An 18,438-nucleotide genomic window follows, 5' to 3' on the forward strand; every position below is an offset into this window, starting at 1 on the left:
AATTGACAACATCGCAGGTACCAAACAAAAATGACTTATTCCATTTGAATTCATCAAAGGTACGTAACACATCCGAACTGTCTTTTAGAAACCCTGGAGTTCTCACTACAAGGGGTTGTAAGTGTGCATCAACCCAGGCACTGAGTCGCTCATTGAGAGACCCAATGCCTGAGATGATTGGGCGAAGGGGAGGCGGAAAAACATTTTTATGTGTTTTGGGAAGGCCGTGGAATACCGGCATACTAGAATTTTCAATAACCAAATACTTGGCCGTTTTAGCATCCAGAACTCCCAAAGACACGCCATCATTAATGAGTTGGTTGAGGATACAAAGAGTAGAGGGCGTGGGATCTGACGGCAGTCTGACATATGTATTCGGGTCATATAAAATATCTCTCGCCAATTGTATGTATAAACCAGAATCAAATACCACTACCGAGCCCCCCTTGTCTGACTTGCGGACTATAAGGTGGGTATTCTCTTTTAGTGTGTGCATGGCTTTGAATTGTGCGCCATTGAGGTTACGTTTATGTGTTCATCTGGTAGATTGAATTCTTTTGTTCAGGATATGTAACTCCTTTTCTACTAGTGTTTGAAACATATCAAGCGCAGGTGTTCTAGATTTTTTCGGGTAAAACTCATTATTAACCATAGCATGCTTAACATTAGAGATGTCAACTGTCGGAACGTCTGTGAATTCACTGAGCTCATGTAAATCCAAAATGGCATTTTGTTCATGAAACAGGAGGTCAGTGAATTCATTGTCCACCTGGGAAGTAGAAAAAGCATTAGCTGCGGAGCAAGCATGAAAATCCGAAGCAGAATCATCAACAAAAAAATGTCTTTTAACCGTGAGTGTCCTTACAAAACGATTTACGTCCAGTAGGGTCTGGAAAATGTCGAAGTCCTGAGATGGGACATAGTTCAGACCTTTGGCTAAGACAGATAATTTATCTTCAGATAGAATCGTGGGAGACAATACAATGACATTATCCAATAATTCAGGTTTATTATCTATTTCTTGTTTTTGCGCGTTGTGTATCTCCTTTCTGTTGCCTCTTCGTCTGTTTCGCTTGCCCCGTTTTTTGATGGATTATTCGGGAGAGTTTTGCTTTTGGTATATCTTCTTTTATTGCCCGGTGGATTTTTGGCATTATTAACTTGTGAGTCCGATGTTTCACCTTCAGATGATGTAAAATTTACTTTTCTTTGGGTGTCTGAAGCATCAGAAGTTTGTGAATCATATCTTTTCTTCAGAATGGATTTGATATTTTTGTAATTTTTGGGACGATGTAATTTCCAATCGTAAATTTGATATTTAGCATAATCTTCCACGTCCCTTTCATATTTCCTTTTCTTTATTGTTGTAATGTCTTCTTCTGTCATGTCCAGGTCTTTTTGTATTTTAGATCGTAATTGTGCATAGTCCAGATCATCTTTAAACGCAATTAATTGTTCCTCCACAGCTGAAATTTGTTCTTTTAAATCTATTAACTTTTTCTCTTCGTAGGAAACAATAAGTTGCATTAGCTCACTGGAACATTTAGATAGGATGTCATTCCATTTTTGCTGAAATTCATCACAAAAAATTGTGGTGGGGGTTTTATAGATCCTCAAACCTCTAGGGACGAGGTCCTTTTCAAGGTAGGATCTAAGAGTGTTGTGGTCCCACCACACACGAAGTTCTTGTTTAGACAATTTCTCCCATTGATGTAGATATTCTTTATAGTTGGTAGGGAGAGAGGTTATGTTGTCTGAGTTACGTCCGAAAATAGAAGCTAGTTTTTGTAGCCTATGTTCGTGAGCCATGGTTGCGTTAGTTGTAGAGGTAGCAGGAGAGCAGTCCAAAGATAGAAAAATGGATATAATATATAAATAAAATGTCCAAAAAAGTGAAGAACCACCGTTGTGGTTTGATCCTGTTTGCGGGCATAAAGTAGCCTAATCGTGGCAAAAATATCAATGTCTATGCGCCCATGCAGGAACCAATATATAACACGGAAGGCATGGAAATCTTCATATAGACCGCCCAATGTGTGTGTGGGATAGTGAGGAAAACGAAGCTGCCAGAGCTTCAATACTATAAGTCCACAAAGAGTAAAAAGTACACTCACATTTCCCTTGGCAGGTCTGGATGTCGTGGTTCTCCACACACGTGCTGCAACGGTGTCTGGCAAGTAGAGCAATCCAAGGAAAAACTGGGGTAGCCGGAGCACATGAATAAATTCAAAAAATCACTTTATTGGATATCCATTAAAAAGCACCAAATAAGTGCATGAACGATGCAGGTTACAAAGGCAAAAAGCCTACGCGTTTCAGCTCGCTACGGAGCCTTAATCATGGTATGCACAGCACCATTAAAAACAACACTTTAAACCCTGAAACACACCTGAACAATCAATGACTGCTCGCGTCACATCCGGCAACTTAAACGCAAACAAATCGGTTAACTTGTATATAGTTTACAGAAATGAAAATGCAGGAGATATATCGTAAGTATATGCAATCATACACATAAGAATAGTTAAAAAATATATGACAGATCATTCTTGAAATTCATTCCCTTCTTTAGAACTGATTCTAACACCTTCTGTTGAAACGATTGCAATAAACGCTGTGGCTGCTTTTAACGTGGGGAAGATACTTACTAATACTTCTGGGGTTCCATCTCTAATATGGTTCTCCAATTCAGCTACTCAATGGAAGAGGGTATGGACCACAGATATTGTGGCAATGTTAGACTTTAAATTAAGTATGGCGCACTCCCAGGTTTTTTTCAATAAACTATCCGCCTCCCTATCCAGCGAATCTTTCAACTGAATAGCATCCTCAAAATGGTAGATCAGTCTTCTTAGTTATTTTTGTGACCTGAATATATACTTTAGGAATATAATTCCACAGCTTGGCTTCGGCTTTGTCAAAGGAAATTGAACAGTTTTCAGGTTCAAAAAGGTCAACGGAACTTGAAATTCCCAGCCAGTCTCCCATGCTGGTACTTGCCAAACCTTAAGCTGCATTGCTGCTGCGATCTGACGAGAGCAGGCACATTCAGCTTAGAATGGCCGATGACAGCAGCTGTTCAATTTGAACCTTCTTTTACTATCTCATAGAGAAACTAACACAATTTTCAGGTTCAAAAAGATCAACGGAACTTGGGATTCCCAGCCAGTCTCCCATGCTGGTACTTGCCAAGCCTTAAGCTGCATTGCTGCTGCGATGTGACGACAGCAGGCACATTCAGCTTAGAATGGCCGTTGACAGCAGCTGTTCAATTTGAACCTTCTTTTACTATCTCATAGAGAAACTAACACAATTTTCAGGTTCAAAAAGGTCAACGGAACTTTGGATTCCCAGCCAGTCTCCCATGCTGGTACTTGCCAAGCCTTAAGCTGCATTGCTGCTGCGATCTGACGAGAGCAGGCACATTCAGCTTAGAATGGCCGTTGACAACAGCTGTTCAATTTGAACCTTCTTTTACTATCTCATAGAGAAACTAACACAATTTTCAGGTTCAAAAAGGTCAACAGAACTTGGGATTCCCAGCCAGTCTCCCATGCTGGTACTTGCCAAGCCTTAAGCTGCATTGTTGCTGCGATCTGACGAGAGCAGGCACATTCAGCTTAGAATGGCCGTTGACAGCAGCTGTTCAATTTGAACCTTCTTTTACCATCTTTGACAGAGAAACTAATACAATTTTCAGGTTCAAAAAGGGCAACGGAACTTGGGATTCCCAGCCAGTCTCCCATGCTGGTACTTGCCAAGCCTTAAGCTGCATTGCTGCTGCGATCTGACGAGAGCAGGCACATTCAGCTTAGAATGGCCGTTGACAGCAGCTGTTCAATTTGAACCTTCTTTTACTATCTCATAGAGAAACTAACACAATTTTTAGGTCCAAAAAGGTCAATGGAACTCGGGATTCCCAGCCAGTCTCCCATGCTGGTACTTGCCAAGCCTTAAGCTGCATTGCTGCTGCGATCTGACGAGAGCAGGCACATTCAGCTTAGAATGGCCGTTGACAGCAGCTGTTCAATTTGAACCTTCTTTTACCATCTTTGACAGAGAAACTAATACAATTTTCAGGTTCAAAAGGGTCAACGGAACTTGGGATTCCCAGCAAGTCTCTCATGCTGGTACTTGCCAAGCCTTAAGCTGCATTGCTGCTGCGATCTGACGAGAGCAGGCACATTCAGCTTAGAATGGCCGTTGACAGCAGCTGTTCAATTTGAACCTTCTTTTACTATCTCATAGAGAAACTAACACAATTTTCAGGTTCAAAAAGGTCAACGGAACTTGGGATTCCCAGCCAGTCTCCCATGCTGGTACTTGCCAAGCCTTAAGCTGCATTGCTGCTGCGATCTGACGAGAGCAGACACATTCAGCTTAGAATGGCCGTTGACAGCAGCTGTTCAATTTGAACCTTCTTTTACTATCTCATAAACAAAACTAACACAATTTTCAGGTTCAAAAAGGTCAACGGAACTTGGGATTCCCAGCCAGTCTCCCATGCTGGTACTTGCCAAGCCTTAAGCTGCATTGCTGCTGCGATCTGACGAGAGCATGCACATTCAGCTTAGAATGGCCGTTGACAGCAGCTGTTCAATTTGAACCTTCTTTTACTATCTCATAGAGAAACTAACACAATTTTCAGGTTCAAAAAGGTCAACGGAACTTGGGATTCCCAGCCAGTCTCCCATGCTGGTACTTGCCAAGCCTTAAGCTGCATTGTTGCTGCGATCTGACGACAGCAGGCACATTCAGCTTAGAATGGCCGTTGACAACAGCTGTTCAATTTGAACCTTCTTTTACTATCTCATAGAGAAACTAACACAATTTTCAGGTTCAAAAACGTCAACGGAACTTGGGATTCCCAGCCAGTCTCCCATGCTGGTACTTGCCAAGCCTTAAGCTGCATTGCTGCTGCGATCTGACGAGAGCAGGCACATTCAGCTTAGAATGGCCGTTGACAGCAGCTGTTCAATTTGAACCTTCTTTTACTATCTCATAGAGAAACTAACACAATTTTTAGGTTCAAAAAGGTCAACGGAACTTGGGATTCCCAGCCAGTCTCCCATGTTGGTACTTGCCAAGCCTTAAGCTGCATTGCTGCTGCGATCTGACGAGAGCAGGCACATTCAGCTTAGAATGGCCGTTGACAGCAGCTGTTCAATTTGAACCTTCTTTTACCATCTTTGACAGAGAAACTAACAATTTTCAGGTTCAAAAAGGTCAACGGAACTTGGGATTCCCAGCCAGTCTCCCATGCTGGCACTTGCCAAGGCTTAAGCTGCATTGCTGCTGCGATCTGACGAGAGCAGGCACATTCAGCTTAGAATGGCCGTTGACAGCAGCTGTTCAATTTGAACCTTCTTTTACCATCTTTGACAGAGAAACTAACACAATTTTCAGGTTCAAAAAGGTCAACGGAACTTGGGATTCCCAGCCAGTCTCCCATGCTGGTACTTGCCAAGCCTTAAGCTGCATTGCTGCTGCGATCTGACGAGAGCAGGCACATTCCGCTTAGAATGGCCGTTGACAGCAGCTGTTCAATTTGAACCTTCTTTTACTATCTCATAGAGAAACTAACACAATTTTCAGGTTCAAAAAGGTCAACGGAACTTGGGATTCCCAGCCAGTCTCCCATGCTGGTACTTGCCAAGCCTTAAGCTGCATTGCTGCTGCGATCTGACGAGAGCAGACACATTCAGCTTAGAATGGCCGTTGACAGCAGCTGTTCAATTTGAACCTTCTTTTACTATCTCATAAACAAAACTAACACAATTTTCAGGTTCAAAAAGGTCAACGGAACTTGGGATTCCCAGCCAGTCTCCCATGCTGGTACTTGCCAAGCCTTAAGCTGCATTGCTGCTGCGATCTGACGAGAGCATGCACATTCAGCTTAGAATGGCCGTTGACAGCAGCTGTTCAATTTGAACCTTCTTTTACTATCTCATAGAGAAACTAACACAATTTTCAGGTTCAAAAAGGTCAACGGAACTTGGGATTCCCAGCCAGTCTCCCATGCTGGTACTTGCCAAGCCTTAAGCTGCATTGTTGCTGCGATCTGACGACAGCAGGCACATTCAGCTTAGAATGGCCGTTGACAACAGCTGTTCAATTTGAACCTTCTTTTACTATCTCATAGAGAAACTAACACAATTTTCAGGTTCAAAAACGTCAACGGAACTTGGGATTCCCAGCCAGTCTCCCATGCTGGTACTTGCCAAGCCTTAAGCTGCATTGCTGCTGCGATCTGACGAGAGCAGGCACATTCAGCTTAGAATGGCCGTTGACAGCAGCTGTTCAATTTGAACCTTCTTTTACTATCTCATAGAGAAACTAACACAATTTTTAGGTTCAAAAAGGTCAACGGAACTTGGGATTCCCAGCCAGTCTCCCATGTTGGTACTTGCCAAGCCTTAAGCTGCATTGCTGCTGCGATCTGACGAGAGCAGGCACATTCAGCTTAGAATGGCCGTTGACAGCAGCTGTTCAATTTGAACCTTCTTTTACCATCTTTGACAGAGAAACTAACAATTTTCAGGTTCAAAAAGGTCAACGGAACTTGGGATTCCCAGCCAGTCTCCCATGCTGGCACTTGCCAAGGCTTAAGCTGCATTGCTGCTGCGATCTGACGAGAGCAGGCACATTCAGCTTAGAATGGCCGTTGACAGCAGCTGTTCAATTTGAACCTTCTTTTACCATCTTTGACAGAGAAACTAACACAATTTTCAGGTTCAAAAAGGTCAACGGAACTTGGGATTCCCAGCCAGTCTCCCATGCTGGTACTTGCCAAGCCTTAAGCTGCATTGCTGCTGCGATCTGACGAGAGCAGGCACATTCAGCTTAGAATGGCCGTTGACAGCAGCTGTTCAATTTGAACCTTCTTTTACTATCTCATAGAGAAACTAACACAATTTTCAGGTTCAAAAAGGTCAACGGAACTTGGGATTCCCAGCCAGTCTCCCATGCTGGTACTTGCCAAGCCTTAAGCTGCATTGCTGCTGCGATCTGACGAGAGCAGGCACATTCAGCTTAGAATGGCCGTTGACAGCAGCTGTTCAATTTGAACCTTCTTTTACCATCTTTGACAGAGAAACTAATACAATTTTCAGGTTCAAAAAGGTCAAAGGAACTTGGGATTCCCAGCCAGTCTCCCATGCTGGTACTTGCCAAGCCTTAAGCTGCATTTCTGCTGCGATCTGACGAGAGCAGGCACATTCAGCTTAGAATGGCTGTTGACAGCAGCTGTTTAATTTGAACCTTATTTTCCCATCTTTGACAGAGAAACTAACACAATTTTCAGGTTCAAAAAGGTCAACGGAACTTGGGATTCCCAGCCAGTCTCCCATGCTGGTACTTGCCAAGCCTTAAGCTGCATTGCTGCTGCGATCTGACGAGAGCAGGCACATTCAGCTTAGAATGGCCGTTGACAGCAACTGTTCAATTTGAACCTTCTTTTACCATCTTTGACAGAGAAACTAACACAATTTTCAGGTTCAAAAAGGTCAACGGAACTTGGGATTCCCAGCCAGTCTCCCATGCTGGTTCTTGCCAAGCCTTAAGCTGCATTGCTGCTGCGATCTGACGAGAGCAGGCACATTCAGCTTAGAATGGCCGTTGACAGCAGCTGTTCAATTTGAACCTTCTTTTACTATCTCCTAGAGAAACTAACACAATTTTCAGGTTCAAAAAGGTCAACGGAACTTGGTATTCCCAGCCAGTCTCCCATTCTGGTACTTGCCAAGCCTTAAGCTGCATTGCTGCTGCGATCTGACGAGAGCAGGCACATTCAGCTTAGAATGGCCGTTGACAGCAGCTGTTCAATTTGAACCTTCTTTTACTATCTCATAGAGAAACTAACACAATTTTCAGGTTCAAAAAGGTCAACGGAACTTGGGATTCCCAGCCAGTCTGCCATGCTGGTACTTGCCAAGCCTTAAGCTGCATTGCTGCTGCGATCTGACGAGAGCAGGCACATTCACCTTAGAATGGCCGTTGACAGCAGCTGTTCAATTTGAACCATCTTTTACCATCTTTGACATAGAAACTAACACAATTCCCAGCCAGTCTCCCATGCTGGTACTTGCCAAGCCTTAAGCTGCATTGCTGCTGCGATCTGACGAGAGCAGGCACATTCAGCTTAGAATGGCCGTTGACAGCAGCTGTTCAATTTGAACCTTCTTTTACCATCTTTGACAGGGAAACTAACACAATTTTCAGGTTCAAAAAGGTCAACGGAACTTGGGATTCCCAGCCAGTCTCCCATGCTGGTACTTGCCAAGCCTTAAGCTGCTTTGCTGCTGTGATCTGACGAGAGCAGGAACATTCAGCTTAGAATGGCTGTTGACAGCAGCTGTTCAATTTGAACCTTCTTTTACTATCTCATAGAGAAACTAACACAATTTTCAGGTTCAAAAAGGTCAACGGAACTTGGGATTCCGAGCCAGTCTCCCATGCTGGTACTTGCCAAGCCTTAAGCTGCATTGCTGCTGCGATCTGACGAGAGCAGGCAAATTCAGCTTAGAATGGCCGTTGACAGCAACTGTTCAATTTGAACCTTCTTTTACTATCTCATAGAGAAAATAACACAATTTTCAGGTTCAAAAAGGTCAACGGAACTTGGGATTCCGAGCCAGTCTCCCATGCTGGTACTTGCCAAGCCTTAAGCTGCATTGCTGCTGCGATCTGACGACAGCAGGCACATTCAGCTTAGAATGGCCGTTGACAACAGCTGTTCAATTTGAACCTTCTTTTACTATCTCATAGAGAAACTAACACAATTTTCAGGTTCAAAAACGTCAACGGAACTTGGGATTCCCAGCCAGTCTCCCATGCTGGTAGTTGCCAAGCCTTAAGCTGCATTGCTGCTGCGATCTGACGAGAGCAGGCACATTCAGCTTATTATGGCCGTTGACAGCAGCTGTTCAATTTGAACCTTCTTTTACTATCTCATAGAGAAACTAACACAATTTTTAGGTCCAAAAAGGTAAATGGAACTTGGGATTCCCAGCCAGTCTCCCATGCTGGTACTTGCCAAGCCTTAAGCTGCATTGCTACTGTGATCTGACGAGAGCAGGCACATTCAGCTTAGAATGGCCGTTGACAGCAGCTGTTCAATTTGAACCTTCTTTTACTATCTCATAGAGAAACTAACACAATTTTTAGGTCCAAAAAGGTAAATGGAACTTGGGATTCCCAGCCAGTCTCCCATGCTGGTACTTGCCAAGCCTTAAGCTGCATTGCTACTGTGATCTGACGAGAGCAGGCACATTCAGCTTAGAATGGCCGTTGACAGCAGCTGTTCAATTTGAACCTTCTTTTACTATCTCATAGAGAAACTAACACAATTTTTAGGTCCAAAAAGGTCAATGGAACTTGGGATTCTCAGCCAGTCTCCCATGCTGGTACTTGCCAAGCCTTAAGCTGCATTGCTACTGTGATCTGACGAGAGCAGGCACATTCAGCTTAGAATGGCCGTTGACAGCAGCTGTTCAATTTGAACCTTCTTTTACCATCTTTGACAGAGAAACTAATACAATTTTCAGGTTCAAAAAGGTCAACGGAACTTGGGATTCCCAGCCAGTCTCCCATGCTGGTACTTGCCAAGCCTTAAGCTTCATTGCTGCTGCGATCTGACGAGAGCAGGCACATTCAGCTTAGAATGGCCGTTGACAGCAGCTGTTCAATTTGAACCTTCTTTTACTATCTCATAGAGAAACTAACACAATTTTCAGGTTCAAAAAGGTCAACGGAACTTGGGATTCCCAGCCAGTCTCCCATGCTGGTACTTGCCAAGCCTTAAGCTGCATTGCTGCTGCGATCTGACGACAGCAGGTACATTCAGCTTAGAATGGCCGTTGACAACAGCTGTTCAATTTGAACCTTCTTTTACTATCTCATAGAGAAACTAACACAATTTTCAGGTTCAAAAAGGTCAACGGAACTTGGGATTCCCAGCCAGTCTCCCATGCTGGTACTTGCCAAGCCTTAAGCTGCATTGCTGCTGCGATCTGACGAGAGCATGCACATTCAGCTTAGAATGGCCGTTGACAGCAGCTGTTCAATTTGAACCTTCTTTTACTATCTCATAGAGAAACTAACACAATTTTCAGGTTCAAAAAGGTCAACGGAACTTTGGATTCCCAGCCAGTCTCCCATGCTGGTACTTGCCAAGCCTTAAGCTGCATTGCTGCTGCGATCTGACGAGAGCAGGCACATTCAGCTTAGAATGGCCGTTGACAACAGCTGTTTAATTTGAACCTTCTTTTACTATCTCATAGAGAAACTAACACAATTTTCAGGTTCAAAAAGGTCAACAGAACTTGGGATTCCCAGCCAGTCTCCCATGCTGGTACTTGCCAAGCCTTAAGCTGCATTGTTGCTGCGATCTGACGAGAGCAGGCACATTCAGCTTAGAATGGCCGTTGACAGCAGCTGTTCAATTTGAACCTTCTTTTACCATCTTTGACAGAGAAACTAATACAATTTTCAGGTTCAAAAAGGGCAACGGAACTTGGGATTCCCAGCCAGTCTCCCATGCTGGTACTTGCCAAGCCTTAAGCTGCATTGCTGCTGCAATCTGACGAGAGCAGGCACATTCAGCTTAGAATGGCCGTTGACAGCAGCTGTTCAATTTGAACCTTCTTTTACTATCTCATAGAGAAACTAACACAATTTTTAGGTCCAAAAAGGTCAATGGAACTCGGGATTCCCAGCCAGTCTCCCATGCTGGTACTTGCCAAGCCTTAAGCTGCATTGCTGCTGCGATCTGACGAGAGCAGGCACATTCAGCTTAGAATGGCCGTTGACAGCAGCTGTTCAATTTGAACCTTCTTTTACCATCTTTGACAGAGAAACTAATACAATTTTCAGGTTCAAAAGGGTCAACGGAACTTGGGATTCCCAGCAAGTCTCTCATGCTGGTACTTGCCAAGCCTTAAGCTGCATTGCTGCTGCGATCTGACGAGAGCAGGCACATTCAGCTTAGAATGGCCGTTGACAGCAGCTGTTCAATTTGAACCTTCTTTTACTATCTCATAGAGAAACTAACACAATTTTCAGGTTCAAAAAGGTCAACGGAACTTGGGATTCCCAGCCAGTCTCCCATGCTGGTACTTGCCAAGCCTTAAGCTGCATTGCTGCTGCGATCTGACGAGAGCAGACACATTCAGCTTAGAATGGCCGTTGACAGCAGCTGTTCAATTTGAACCTTCTTTTACTATCTCATAAACAAAACTAACACAATTTTCAGGTTCAAAAAGGTCAACGGAACTTGGGATTCCCAGCCAGTCTCCCATGCTGGTACTTGCCAAGCCTTAAGCTGCATTGCTGCTGCGATCTGACGAGAGCATGCACATTCAGCTGAGAATGGCCGTTGACAGCAGCTGTTCAATTTGAACCTTCTTTTACTATCTCATAGAGAAACTAACACAATTTTCAGGTTCAAAAAGGTCAACGGAACTTGGGATTCCCAGCCAGTCCCCCATGCTGGTACTTGCCAAGCCTTAAGCTGCATTGCTGCTGCGATCTGACGACAGCAGGCACATTCAGCTTAGAATGGCCGTTGACAACAGCTGTTCAATTTGAACCTTCTTTTACTATCTCATAGAGAAACTAACACAATTTTCAGGTTCAAAAACGTCAACGGAACTTGGGATTCCCAGCCAGTCTCCCATGCTGGTACTTGCCAAGCCTTAAGCTGCATTGCTGCTGCGATCTGACGAGAGCAGGCACATTCAGCTTAGAATGGCCGTTGACAGCAGCTGTTCAATTTGAACCTTCTTTTACTATCTCATAGAGAAACTAACACAATTTTTAGGTTCAAAAAGGTCAACGGAACTTGGGATTCCCAGCCAGTCTCCCATGTTGGTACTTGCCAAGCCTTAAGCTGCATTGCTGCTGCGATCTGACGAGAGCAGGCACATTCAGCTTAGAATGGCCGTTGACAGCAGCTGTTCAATTTGAACCTTCTTTTACCATCTTTGACAGAGAAACTAACAATTTTCAGGTTCAAAAAGGTCAACGGAACTTGGGATTCCCAGCCAGTCTCCCATGCTGGCACTTGCCAAGGCTTAAGCTGCATTGCTGCTGCGATCTGACGAGAGCAGGCACATTCAGCTTAGAATGGCCGTTGACAGCAGCTGTTCAATTTGAACCTTCTTTTACCATCTTTGACAGAGAAACTAACACAATTTTCAGGTTCAAAAAGGTCAACGGAACTTGGGATTCCCAGCCAGTCTCCCATGCTGGTACTTGCCAAGCCTTAAGCTGCATTGCTGCTGCGATCTGACGAGAGCAGGCACATTCAGCTTAGAATGGCCGTTGACAGCAGCTGTTCAATTTGAACCTTCTTTTACTATCTCATAGAGAAACTAACACAATTTTCAGGTTCAAAAAGGTCAACGGAACTTGGGATTCCCAGCCAGTCTCCCATGCTGGTACTTGCCAAGCCTTAAGCTGCATTGCTGCTGCGATCTGACGAGAGCAGGCACATTCAGCTTAGAATGGCCGTTGACAGCAGCTGTTCAATTTGAACCTTCTTTTACCATCTTTGACAGAGAAACTAATACAATTTTCAGGTTCAAAAAGGTCAAAGGAACTTGGGATTCCCAGCCAGTCTCCCATGCTGGTACTTGCCAAGCCTTAAGCTGCATTTCTGCTGCGATCTGATGAGAGCAGGCACATTCAGCTTAGAATGGCTGTTGACAGCAGCTGTTTAATTTGAACCTTATTTTCCCATCTTTGACAGAGAAACTAACACAATTTTCAGGTTCAAAAAGGTCAACGGAACTTGGGATTCCCAGCCAGTCTCCCATGCTGGTACTTGCCAAGCCTTAAGCTGCATTGCTGCTGCGATCTGACGAGAGCAGGCAAATTCAGCTTAGAATGGCCGTTGACAGCAACTGTTCAATTTGAACCTTCTTTTACCATCTTTGACAGAGAAACTAACACAATTTTCAGGTTCAAAAAGGTCAACGGAACTTGGGATTCCCAGCCAGTCTCCCATGCTGGTTCTTGCCAAGCCTTAAGCTGCATTGCTGCTGCGATCTGACGAGAGCAGGCACATTCAGCTTAGAATGGCCGTTGACAGCAGCTGTTCAATTTGAACCTTCTTTTACTATCTCCTAGAGAAACTAACACAATTTTCAGGTTCAAAAAGGTCAACGGAACTTGGTATTCCCAGCCAGTCTCCCATTCTGGTACTTGCCAAGCCTTAAGCTGCATTGCTGCTGCGATCTGACGAGAGCAGGCACATTCAGCTTAGAATGGCCGTTGACAGCAGCTGTTCAATTTGAACCTTCTTTTACTATCTCATAGAGAAAGTAACACAATTTTCAGGTTCAAAAAGGTCAACGGAACTTGGGATTCCCAGCCAGTCTCCCATGCTGGTACTTGCCAAGCCTTAAGCTGCATTGCTGCTGCGATCTGACGAGAGCAGGCACATTCACCTTAGAATGGCCGTTGACAGCAGCTGTTCAATTTGAACCTTCTTTTACCATCTTTGACAGAGAAACTAATACAATTTTCAGGTTCAAAAAGGTCAACGGAACTTGGGATTCCCAGCCAGTCTCCCATGCTGGTACTTGCCAAGCCTTAAGCTGCATTGCTGCTGCGATCTGATGAGAGCAGGCACATTCAGCTTAGAATGGCCGTTGACAGCAGCTGTTCAATTTGAACCTTCTTTTACCATCTCATAGAGAAACTAACACAATTTTCAGGTTCAAAAAGGTCAACGGAACTTGGGATTCCCAGCCAATCTCCCATGCTGGTACTTGCCAAGCCTTAAGCTGCATTGCTGCTGCGATCTGATGAGAGCAGGCACATTCAGCTTTGAATGGCCGTTGACAGCACCTGTTCAATTTGAACCTTCTTTTACTATCTCATAGAGAAACTAACACAAATTTCAGTTCAAACAGGTCAACAGAATTTGGGATTCCCAGCCAGTCTCCCATGCTGGTACTTGCCAAGCCTTAAGCTGCATTGCTGCTGCGATCTGACGAGAGCAGGCACATTCAGCTTAGAATGGCCGTTGACAGCAGCTGTTCAATTTGAACCTTCTTTTACCATCTTTGACAGAGAAACTAACACAATTCCCAGCCAGTCTCCCATGCTGGTACTTGCCAAGCCTTAAGCTGCATTGCTGCTGCGATCTGACGAGAGCAGGCACATTCAGCTTAGAATGGCCGTTGACAGCAGCTGTTCAATTTGAACCTTCTTTTACCATCTTTGACAGGGAAACTAACACAATTTTCAGGTTCAAAAAGGTCAACGGAACTTGGGATTCCCAGCCAGTCTCCCATGCTGGTACTTGCCAAGCCTTAAGCTGCTTTGCTGCTGTGATCTGACGAGAGCAGGCACATTCAGCTTAGAATGGCCGTTGACAGCAGCTGTTCAATTTGAACCTTCTTTTACTATCTCATAGAGAAACTAACACAATTTTCAGGTTCAAAAAGGTCAACGGAACTTGGGATTCCGAGCCAGTCTCCCATGCTGGTACTTGCCAAGCCTTAAGCTGCATTGCTGCTACGATCTGACGAGAGCAGGCAAATTCAGCTTAGAATGGCCGTTGACAGCAACTGTTCAATTTGAACCTTCTTTTACCATCTTTGACAGAGAAACTAACACAATTTTCAGGTTCAAAAAGGTCAACGGAACTTGGGATTCCCAGCCAGTCTCCCATGCTGGTACTTGCCAAGCCTTAAGCTGCATTGCTGCTGCGATCTGACGAGAGCAGGCACATTCAGCTTAGAATGGCCGTTGACAGCAGCTGTTCAATTTGAACCTTCTTTTACTATCTCATAGAGAAACTAACACAATTTTCAGGTTCAAAAAGGTCAATGGAACTTGGGATTCCCAGCCAGTCTCCCATGCTGGTACTTGCCAAGCCTTAAGCTGCATTGCTGCTGCGATCTGACGAGAGCAGGCACATTCAGCTTAGAATGGCCGTTGAAAGCAGCTGTTTAATTTGAACCTTATTTTCCCATCTTTGACAGAGAAACTAACACAATTTTCAGGTTCAAAAAGGTCAACGGAACTTGGGATTCCCAGCCAGTCTCACATGCTGGTACTTGCCAAGCCTTAAGCTGCATTGCTGCTGTGATCTGACGAGAGCAGGCACATTCAGCTTAGAATGGCCGTTGACAGCAGCTGTTCAATTTGAACCTTCTTTTACTATCTCATAGAGAAACTAACACAATTTTCAGGTTCAAAAAGGTCAACGGAACTTGGGATTCCCAGCCAGTCTCCCATGCTGGTACTTGCCAAGCCTTAAGCTGCATTGCTGCTGCGATCTGACGAGAGCAGGCACTTTCAGCTTATAATTGCCGTTGACAGCAGCTGTTCAATTTGAACCTTCTTTTACTATCTCATAGAGAAACTAACACAATTTTCAGGTTCAAAAAGGTCAACGGAACTTGGGATTCCCAGCCAGTCTCCCATGCTGGTACTTGCCAAGCCTTAAGCTGCATTGCTGCTGCGATCTGACGAGAGCAGGCAAATTCAGCTTAGAATGGCCGTTGACAGCAACTGTTCAATTTGAACCTTCTTTTACCATCTTTGACAGAGAAACTAACACAATTTTCAGGTTCAAAAAGGCCAACGGAACTTGGTATTCCCAGCCAGTGTCCCATTCTGGTACTTGCCAAGCCTTAAGCTGCATTGCTGCTGCGATCTGACGAGAGCAGGCACATTCAGCTTAGAATGGCCGTTGACAGCAGCTGTTCAATTTGAACCTTCTTTTACTATCTCCTAGAGAAACTAACACAAATTTCAGGTTCAAAAAGGTCAACGGAACTTGGTATTCCCAGCCAGTGTCCCATTCTGGTACTTGCCAAGCCTTAGCTGCATTGCTGCTGCGATCTGACGAGAGCAGGCACATTCAGCTTAGAATGGCCGTTGACAGCAGCTGTTCAATTTGAACCTTCTTTTACTATCTCATAGAGAAACTAACACAATTTTCAGGTTCAAAAAGGTCAACGGAACTTGGGATTCCCAGCCAGTCTCCCATGCTGGTACTTGCCAAGCCTTAAGCTGCATTGCTGCTGCGACCTGACGAGAGCAGGCACATTCACCTTAGAATGGCCGTTGACAGCAGCTGTTCAATTTGAACCTTCTTTGACAGAGAAACTAACACAATTCCCAGCCAGTCTCCCATGCTGGTACTTGCCAAGCCTTAAGCTGCATTGCTGCTGCGATCTGACGAGAGCAGGCACATTCAGCTTAGAATGGCCGTTGACAGCAGCTGTTCAATTTGAACCTTCTTTTACCATCTTTGACAGGGAAACTAACACAATTTTCAGGTTCAAAAAGGTCAACGGAACTTGGGATTCCCAGCCAGTCTCCCATGCTGGTACTTGCCAAGCCTTAAGCTGCTTTGCTGCTGTGATCTGACGAGAGCAGGAACATTCAGCTTAGAATGGCCGTTGACAGCAGCTGTTCAATTTGAACCTTCTTTTACTATCTCATAGAGAAACTAACACAATTTTCAGGTTCACAAAGGTCAACGGAACTTGGGATTCCGAGCCAGTCTCCCATGCTGGTACTTGCCAAGCCTTAAGCTGCATTGCTGCTGCGATCTGACGAGAGCAGGCAAATTCAGCTTAGAATGGCCGTTGACAGCAACTGTTCAATTTGAACCTTCTTTTACTATCTCATAGAGAAACTAACACAATTTTCAGGTTCAAAAAGGTCAACGGAACTTGGGATTCCGAGCCAGTCTCCCATGCTGGTACTTGCCAAGCCTTAAGCTGCATTGCTGCTGCGATCTGACGACAGCAGGCACATTCAGCTTAGAATGGCCGTTGACAACAGCTGTTCAATTTGAACCTTCTTTTACTATCTCATAGAGAAACTAACACAATTTTCAGGTTCAAAAACGTCAACGGAACTTGGGATTCCCAGCCAGTCTCCCATGCTGGTAGTTGCCAAGCCTTAAGCTGCATTGCTGCTGCGATCTGACGAGAGCAGGCACATTCAGCTTATTATGGCCGTTGACAGCAGCTGTTCAATTTGAACCTTCTTTTACTATCTCATAGAGAAACTAACACAATTTTTAGGTCCAAAAAGGTCAATGGAACTTGGGATTCCCAGCCAGTCTCCCATGCTGGTACTTGCCAAGCCTTAAGCTGCATTGCTACTGTGATCTGACGAGAGCAGGCACATTCAGCTTAGAATGGCCGTTGACAGCAGCTGTTCAATTTGAACCTTCTTTTACTATCTCATAGAGAAACTAACACAATTTTTAGGTCCAAAAAGGTCAATGGAACTTGGGATTCCCAGCCAGTCTCCCATGCTGGTACTTGCCAAGCCTTAAGCTGCATTGCTACTGTGATCTGACGAGAGCAGGCACATTCAGCTTAGAATGGCCGTTGACAGCAGCTGTTCAATTTGAACCTTATTTTACCATCTTTGACAGAGAAACTAATACAATTTTCAGGTTCAAAAAGGTCAACGGAACTTGGGATTCCCAGCCAGTCTCCCATGCCAAGCCTTAAGCTTCATTGCTGCTGCGATCTGACGAGAGCAGGCACATTCAGCTTAGAATGGCCGTTGACAGCAGCTGTTCAATTTGAACCTTCTTTTACTATCTCATAGAGAAACTAACACAATTTTCAGGTTCAAAAAGGTCAACGGAACTTGGGATTCCCAGCCAGTCTCCCATGCTGGTACTTGCCAAGCCTTAAGCTGCATTGCTGCTGCGATCTGACGAGAGCAGGCAAATTCAGCTTAGAATGGCCGTTGACAGCAACTGTTCAATTTGAACCTTCTTTTACCATCTTTGACAGAGAAACTAACACAATTTTCAGGTTCAAAAAGGCCAACGGAACTTGGTATTCCCAGCCAGTGTCCCATTCTGGTACTTGCCAAGCCTTAAGCTGCATTGCTGCTGCGATCTGACGAGAGCAGGCACATTCAGCTTAGAATGGCCGTTGACAGCAGCTGTTCAATTTGAACCTTCTTTTACTATCTCCTAGAGAAACTAACACAAATTTCAGGTTCAAAAAGGTCAACGGAACTTGGTATTCCCAGCCAGTGTCCCATTCTGGTACTTGCCAAGCCTTAGCTGCATTGCTGCTGCGATCTGACGAGAGCAGGCACATTCAGCTTAGAATGGCCGTTGACAGCAGCTGTTCAATTTGAACCTTCTTTTACTATCTCATAGAGAAACTAACACAATTTTCAGGTTCAAAAAGGTCAACGGAACTTGGGATTCCCAGCCAGTCTCCCATGCTGGTACTTGCCAAGCCTTAAGCTGCATTGCTGCTGCGATCTGACGAGAGCAGGCACATTCACCTTAGAATGGCCGTTGACAGCAGCTGTTCAATTTGAACCTTCTTTGACAGAGAAACTAACACAATTCCCAGCCAGTCTCCCATGCTGGTACTTGCCAAGCCTTAAGCTGCATTGCTGCTGCGATCTGACGAGAGCAGGCACATTCAG

The 18,438-nt window shown here is 44.6% G+C and overlaps 70 pseudogenes; all 70 read right to left on the reverse strand.

Moving 5' to 3' along the window:
• Window positions 1-2,951: 2,951 nt before the first annotated feature.
• LOC140112957 (5S ribosomal RNA) lies at window positions 2,952-3,070 on the reverse strand (annotated as a pseudogene).
• A 70-nt stretch (window positions 3,071-3,140) lies between these two features.
• Window positions 3,141-3,259, reverse strand: LOC140111412 (5S ribosomal RNA; annotated as a pseudogene).
• Window positions 3,260-3,329: 70 nt separating this feature from the next.
• Window positions 3,330-3,448, reverse strand: LOC140108432 (5S ribosomal RNA; annotated as a pseudogene).
• Window positions 3,449-3,518: 70 nt separating this feature from the next.
• LOC140094917 (5S ribosomal RNA) lies at window positions 3,519-3,637 on the reverse strand (annotated as a pseudogene).
• Window positions 3,638-3,709: 72 nt separating this feature from the next.
• On the reverse strand, window positions 3,710-3,828 carry LOC140101282 (5S ribosomal RNA; annotated as a pseudogene).
• Window positions 3,829-3,898: 70 nt separating this feature from the next.
• Window positions 3,899-4,017, reverse strand: LOC140108361 (5S ribosomal RNA; annotated as a pseudogene).
• Window positions 4,018-4,089: 72 nt separating this feature from the next.
• Window positions 4,090-4,208, reverse strand: LOC140106861 (5S ribosomal RNA; annotated as a pseudogene).
• A 70-nt stretch (window positions 4,209-4,278) lies between these two features.
• LOC140104113 (5S ribosomal RNA) lies at window positions 4,279-4,397 on the reverse strand (annotated as a pseudogene).
• A 71-nt stretch (window positions 4,398-4,468) lies between these two features.
• LOC140106749 (5S ribosomal RNA) lies at window positions 4,469-4,587 on the reverse strand (annotated as a pseudogene).
• Window positions 4,588-4,657: 70 nt separating this feature from the next.
• On the reverse strand, window positions 4,658-4,776 carry LOC140112776 (5S ribosomal RNA; annotated as a pseudogene).
• A 70-nt stretch (window positions 4,777-4,846) lies between these two features.
• LOC140098946 (5S ribosomal RNA) lies at window positions 4,847-4,965 on the reverse strand (annotated as a pseudogene).
• Window positions 4,966-5,035: 70 nt separating this feature from the next.
• Window positions 5,036-5,154, reverse strand: LOC140096907 (5S ribosomal RNA; annotated as a pseudogene).
• A 70-nt stretch (window positions 5,155-5,224) lies between these two features.
• LOC140113361 (5S ribosomal RNA) lies at window positions 5,225-5,343 on the reverse strand (annotated as a pseudogene).
• Window positions 5,344-5,415: 72 nt separating this feature from the next.
• LOC140105955 (5S ribosomal RNA) lies at window positions 5,416-5,534 on the reverse strand (annotated as a pseudogene).
• Window positions 5,535-5,604: 70 nt separating this feature from the next.
• Window positions 5,605-5,723, reverse strand: LOC140104118 (5S ribosomal RNA; annotated as a pseudogene).
• Window positions 5,724-5,794: 71 nt separating this feature from the next.
• On the reverse strand, window positions 5,795-5,913 carry LOC140106755 (5S ribosomal RNA; annotated as a pseudogene).
• Window positions 5,914-5,983: 70 nt separating this feature from the next.
• Window positions 5,984-6,102, reverse strand: LOC140112777 (5S ribosomal RNA; annotated as a pseudogene).
• A 70-nt stretch (window positions 6,103-6,172) lies between these two features.
• Window positions 6,173-6,291, reverse strand: LOC140098968 (5S ribosomal RNA; annotated as a pseudogene).
• A 70-nt stretch (window positions 6,292-6,361) lies between these two features.
• LOC140096929 (5S ribosomal RNA) lies at window positions 6,362-6,480 on the reverse strand (annotated as a pseudogene).
• A 70-nt stretch (window positions 6,481-6,550) lies between these two features.
• On the reverse strand, window positions 6,551-6,669 carry LOC140113362 (5S ribosomal RNA; annotated as a pseudogene).
• Window positions 6,670-6,741: 72 nt separating this feature from the next.
• On the reverse strand, window positions 6,742-6,860 carry LOC140113526 (5S ribosomal RNA; annotated as a pseudogene).
• A 70-nt stretch (window positions 6,861-6,930) lies between these two features.
• On the reverse strand, window positions 6,931-7,049 carry LOC140113527 (5S ribosomal RNA; annotated as a pseudogene).
• A 263-nt stretch (window positions 7,050-7,312) lies between these two features.
• On the reverse strand, window positions 7,313-7,431 carry LOC140113528 (5S ribosomal RNA; annotated as a pseudogene).
• A 72-nt stretch (window positions 7,432-7,503) lies between these two features.
• On the reverse strand, window positions 7,504-7,622 carry LOC140112766 (5S ribosomal RNA; annotated as a pseudogene).
• A 70-nt stretch (window positions 7,623-7,692) lies between these two features.
• LOC140109507 (5S ribosomal RNA) lies at window positions 7,693-7,811 on the reverse strand (annotated as a pseudogene).
• Window positions 7,812-7,881: 70 nt separating this feature from the next.
• On the reverse strand, window positions 7,882-8,000 carry LOC140113051 (5S ribosomal RNA; annotated as a pseudogene).
• Window positions 8,001-8,229: 229 nt separating this feature from the next.
• LOC140104211 (5S ribosomal RNA) lies at window positions 8,230-8,348 on the reverse strand (annotated as a pseudogene).
• Window positions 8,349-8,418: 70 nt separating this feature from the next.
• Window positions 8,419-8,537, reverse strand: LOC140110931 (5S ribosomal RNA; annotated as a pseudogene).
• Window positions 8,538-8,796: 259 nt separating this feature from the next.
• LOC140113438 (5S ribosomal RNA) lies at window positions 8,797-8,915 on the reverse strand (annotated as a pseudogene).
• Window positions 8,916-9,554: 639 nt separating this feature from the next.
• On the reverse strand, window positions 9,555-9,673 carry LOC140106767 (5S ribosomal RNA; annotated as a pseudogene).
• Window positions 9,674-9,743: 70 nt separating this feature from the next.
• Window positions 9,744-9,862, reverse strand: LOC140110283 (5S ribosomal RNA; annotated as a pseudogene).
• Window positions 9,863-9,932: 70 nt separating this feature from the next.
• On the reverse strand, window positions 9,933-10,051 carry LOC140106762 (5S ribosomal RNA; annotated as a pseudogene).
• A 70-nt stretch (window positions 10,052-10,121) lies between these two features.
• LOC140108441 (5S ribosomal RNA) lies at window positions 10,122-10,240 on the reverse strand (annotated as a pseudogene).
• A 70-nt stretch (window positions 10,241-10,310) lies between these two features.
• On the reverse strand, window positions 10,311-10,429 carry LOC140094928 (5S ribosomal RNA; annotated as a pseudogene).
• A 72-nt stretch (window positions 10,430-10,501) lies between these two features.
• LOC140111302 (5S ribosomal RNA) lies at window positions 10,502-10,620 on the reverse strand (annotated as a pseudogene).
• Window positions 10,621-10,690: 70 nt separating this feature from the next.
• LOC140108382 (5S ribosomal RNA) lies at window positions 10,691-10,809 on the reverse strand (annotated as a pseudogene).
• Window positions 10,810-10,881: 72 nt separating this feature from the next.
• On the reverse strand, window positions 10,882-11,000 carry LOC140106872 (5S ribosomal RNA; annotated as a pseudogene).
• A 70-nt stretch (window positions 11,001-11,070) lies between these two features.
• LOC140104124 (5S ribosomal RNA) lies at window positions 11,071-11,189 on the reverse strand (annotated as a pseudogene).
• A 71-nt stretch (window positions 11,190-11,260) lies between these two features.
• LOC140111422 (5S ribosomal RNA) lies at window positions 11,261-11,379 on the reverse strand (annotated as a pseudogene).
• Window positions 11,380-11,449: 70 nt separating this feature from the next.
• Window positions 11,450-11,568, reverse strand: LOC140113007 (5S ribosomal RNA; annotated as a pseudogene).
• A 70-nt stretch (window positions 11,569-11,638) lies between these two features.
• Window positions 11,639-11,757, reverse strand: LOC140098979 (5S ribosomal RNA; annotated as a pseudogene).
• A 70-nt stretch (window positions 11,758-11,827) lies between these two features.
• On the reverse strand, window positions 11,828-11,946 carry LOC140096940 (5S ribosomal RNA; annotated as a pseudogene).
• A 70-nt stretch (window positions 11,947-12,016) lies between these two features.
• LOC140113363 (5S ribosomal RNA) lies at window positions 12,017-12,135 on the reverse strand (annotated as a pseudogene).
• A 72-nt stretch (window positions 12,136-12,207) lies between these two features.
• On the reverse strand, window positions 12,208-12,326 carry LOC140113529 (5S ribosomal RNA; annotated as a pseudogene).
• Window positions 12,327-12,396: 70 nt separating this feature from the next.
• Window positions 12,397-12,515, reverse strand: LOC140113530 (5S ribosomal RNA; annotated as a pseudogene).
• Window positions 12,516-12,778: 263 nt separating this feature from the next.
• LOC140101712 (5S ribosomal RNA) lies at window positions 12,779-12,897 on the reverse strand (annotated as a pseudogene).
• Window positions 12,898-12,969: 72 nt separating this feature from the next.
• LOC140112767 (5S ribosomal RNA) lies at window positions 12,970-13,088 on the reverse strand (annotated as a pseudogene).
• Window positions 13,089-13,158: 70 nt separating this feature from the next.
• LOC140110547 (5S ribosomal RNA) lies at window positions 13,159-13,277 on the reverse strand (annotated as a pseudogene).
• A 70-nt stretch (window positions 13,278-13,347) lies between these two features.
• LOC140106396 (5S ribosomal RNA) lies at window positions 13,348-13,466 on the reverse strand (annotated as a pseudogene).
• A 72-nt stretch (window positions 13,467-13,538) lies between these two features.
• On the reverse strand, window positions 13,539-13,657 carry LOC140097228 (5S ribosomal RNA; annotated as a pseudogene).
• A 70-nt stretch (window positions 13,658-13,727) lies between these two features.
• On the reverse strand, window positions 13,728-13,846 carry LOC140111106 (5S ribosomal RNA; annotated as a pseudogene).
• Window positions 13,847-13,915: 69 nt separating this feature from the next.
• On the reverse strand, window positions 13,916-14,034 carry LOC140110724 (5S ribosomal RNA; annotated as a pseudogene).
• Window positions 14,035-14,263: 229 nt separating this feature from the next.
• Window positions 14,264-14,382, reverse strand: LOC140106099 (5S ribosomal RNA; annotated as a pseudogene).
• Window positions 14,383-14,452: 70 nt separating this feature from the next.
• On the reverse strand, window positions 14,453-14,571 carry LOC140113434 (5S ribosomal RNA; annotated as a pseudogene).
• Window positions 14,572-14,643: 72 nt separating this feature from the next.
• Window positions 14,644-14,762, reverse strand: LOC140113531 (5S ribosomal RNA; annotated as a pseudogene).
• Window positions 14,763-14,832: 70 nt separating this feature from the next.
• LOC140112636 (5S ribosomal RNA) lies at window positions 14,833-14,951 on the reverse strand (annotated as a pseudogene).
• Window positions 14,952-15,212: 261 nt separating this feature from the next.
• On the reverse strand, window positions 15,213-15,331 carry LOC140112742 (5S ribosomal RNA; annotated as a pseudogene).
• Window positions 15,332-15,401: 70 nt separating this feature from the next.
• Window positions 15,402-15,520, reverse strand: LOC140101723 (5S ribosomal RNA; annotated as a pseudogene).
• A 72-nt stretch (window positions 15,521-15,592) lies between these two features.
• Window positions 15,593-15,711, reverse strand: LOC140098846 (5S ribosomal RNA; annotated as a pseudogene).
• Window positions 15,712-15,781: 70 nt separating this feature from the next.
• LOC140113112 (5S ribosomal RNA) lies at window positions 15,782-15,899 on the reverse strand (annotated as a pseudogene).
• A 70-nt stretch (window positions 15,900-15,969) lies between these two features.
• On the reverse strand, window positions 15,970-16,088 carry LOC140112774 (5S ribosomal RNA; annotated as a pseudogene).
• Window positions 16,089-16,307: 219 nt separating this feature from the next.
• LOC140106152 (5S ribosomal RNA) lies at window positions 16,308-16,426 on the reverse strand (annotated as a pseudogene).
• A 70-nt stretch (window positions 16,427-16,496) lies between these two features.
• On the reverse strand, window positions 16,497-16,615 carry LOC140110953 (5S ribosomal RNA; annotated as a pseudogene).
• Window positions 16,616-16,874: 259 nt separating this feature from the next.
• LOC140113440 (5S ribosomal RNA) lies at window positions 16,875-16,993 on the reverse strand (annotated as a pseudogene).
• A 70-nt stretch (window positions 16,994-17,063) lies between these two features.
• LOC140113014 (5S ribosomal RNA) lies at window positions 17,064-17,182 on the reverse strand (annotated as a pseudogene).
• Window positions 17,183-17,252: 70 nt separating this feature from the next.
• On the reverse strand, window positions 17,253-17,371 carry LOC140113015 (5S ribosomal RNA; annotated as a pseudogene).
• A 251-nt stretch (window positions 17,372-17,622) lies between these two features.
• On the reverse strand, window positions 17,623-17,741 carry LOC140101734 (5S ribosomal RNA; annotated as a pseudogene).
• Window positions 17,742-17,813: 72 nt separating this feature from the next.
• Window positions 17,814-17,932, reverse strand: LOC140098857 (5S ribosomal RNA; annotated as a pseudogene).
• Window positions 17,933-18,002: 70 nt separating this feature from the next.
• On the reverse strand, window positions 18,003-18,120 carry LOC140113113 (5S ribosomal RNA; annotated as a pseudogene).
• A 70-nt stretch (window positions 18,121-18,190) lies between these two features.
• LOC140106400 (5S ribosomal RNA) lies at window positions 18,191-18,309 on the reverse strand (annotated as a pseudogene).
• Between the last annotated feature and the right edge of the window lie 129 nt (window positions 18,310-18,438).

Source organism: Engystomops pustulosus, chromosome 1 (assembly GCF_040894005.1).
Source record: "Engystomops pustulosus chromosome 1, aEngPut4.maternal, whole genome shotgun sequence".
Lineage (NCBI taxonomy): Eukaryota > Metazoa > Chordata > Amphibia > Anura > Leptodactylidae > Engystomops > Engystomops pustulosus.